This window comes from Lactuca sativa, chromosome 5 (assembly GCF_002870075.4).
Source record: "Lactuca sativa cultivar Salinas chromosome 5, Lsat_Salinas_v11, whole genome shotgun sequence".
In the NCBI taxonomy this organism is placed as follows: Eukaryota; Viridiplantae; Streptophyta; class Magnoliopsida; order Asterales; family Asteraceae; genus Lactuca; species Lactuca sativa.
This window is the reverse complement of record NC_056627.2, coordinates 250,226,168-250,228,060: the sequence shown is the minus strand read 5'-3', so window position 1 is coordinate 250,228,060 and position 1,893 is coordinate 250,226,168. Positions and strand designations below refer to the sequence as shown.

General features: G+C 43.1%; 1 non-coding gene across 1 annotated transcript; it reads right to left on the bottom strand.

Moving 5' to 3' along the window:
• Positions 1–1,521: 1,521 nt before the first annotated feature.
• On the bottom strand, positions 1,522–1,625 carry LOC128126477 (U6 spliceosomal RNA). Its single transcript, XR_008224473.1, has one exon. It is a non-coding gene; the product is annotated as a U6 spliceosomal RNA (small nuclear RNA).
• Between the last annotated feature and the right edge of the window lie 268 nt (positions 1,626–1,893).

Below are 1,893 nucleotides of genomic sequence, written 5' to 3'. Positions count from 1 at the left end.
AGAATCCATGCATAAAACATCATTTCCTAAGTTATCTACAATCATAATGGTTTCATAAATTCCATTACATGGTATAGCTTCAAAATATAAGACACCATTTAGATAAGCAAGAATAGAATCATTCTCATTATTAAAAGAAAATCTAAAACCTTGTCTAAACAAACCATGAAATGAAATGATGTTTCTTGACATTTCTGGCAAATAGCAACAATTGTTCAAATCTAAACATAAACCATTCCTAAGAACTAAATAATACACTCCAATCTTGGTCACAGGCGACGATCTTCTGTTCCCCATGATTAGATTTATCCTTCCATGCTCCACGTCCCTATTTCTTCTTAGTCCCTGCAATTCAGAACAAATATGGTAACCACAACCGGTATTAAGGACCCAAGAAATATCATGAGATGAATCGTTAGATTTAATTGTGTATATACCTGCGAAAGATGGCTTGATCTTTCCTTCCCTTATGGCTTGCAGGTAGTCTGGGCAGCTTCTCTTCTAATGCCCTATTTTATGGCAATGATGGCACTCTGCCTCCTTAGGGTTAGGACAGGGTTTAGCAGGATCAACTTTGGTCCCACTAGAAGAGGAACCATCTTGGGACTTTCCCTTGCGGTGGCTCATAGACGAAGCCTTCCTCTTCTTACATCTTCGTTGCCCATTGGCCAAAACAGGAGCAGCGGGTGGATTGGGAGTGGGTGCAACAGACTTGTCCTTGAGGTTGCTTTCAGCAACCCTAAGGAGACCTTGGAGCTTACTTAGGGTGACCTATTCCTTGTTCATGTGGTAGGTCATCCTAAATTGGTTATAACACGGAGGCAAAGAGTGAAGCACCATGTCGATCGCCAAGTCTTCCCCAAATTCAACATTCAACTTGCGAAGACGATCGACATACCTTTGCATCTTTTGCAGGTGCACGGTAAGAGATTCTCCATGACCCATTTTGGCGGAAATAATGTTAGTGAAAATCTTGTAATGCACTTGCCTCGCGTTTTGGTGGTATCTCTCCAACAAGTCTTGGTGCATTTCATACGGATACATGTCCTCATAGGACTTTTGGAATTCAGCATTCATGGTGGCTATCATGATGCAATGTACCTTCGTTGCATCACGCTCATGAGTTTCAAAAGCGGTCATTTCAGCCGGAGTAGCGATTTCTGGGTTGATCTTCTCGAGCTTCTCATCAAGGACATACTCCTTGTCCTCATAGCGATACCATTTGTAACACCCCCCTCTGGCACGTATCACAATATTGTCCGCTTTGGGCCACTCGGCACGAGGACTTCCCAGGGGGTCACCCATCCTGGTACTACTCCCGCCCGAGCACGCTTAACTGCAAAGTTCTTATGGGATCTGCTACCCTCACGGCTTTAAAACGCGTTGTGATAGGGAAGGTATCCACATCCTTTATAAGGAATGCTTAGTTCTCCTTCCCAGCCAATGTGGGATCAGATCTAACCCACTTTCACCCCCCATTATAGGGTTCGACTTCCTCGTCGAACACATCGACCCGTGCCCTGGCTCTGATACCATTTCTCGATTTGTGCGTGTCATCCTTGCGCAGGGGCCATGCTAATCTTCTCTGTATCGTTCCAATTTTATCGGATGTCCCCGCGAGCAATTGTGCGAATGTATCTTATCCATTTGCTAAAGTTTGTCCCATCGAAAGTGACCTTTTGACAAAGGCTCATCAATGTGAATGAACCAGCAACATCGTTGTTAGCGGTCGACATCTACAAATAGAAAGGACAAAGATAGATTAGAATATGAATCCCTAATTATCACCCAATAAGAAAAATTAGGGCTAGGATCCAACAACAATATTTACATATTAGAAAAGGGATGCCGTAATCCAACATGCAAATAGTATGAAGGTAAGTGAATGACGAT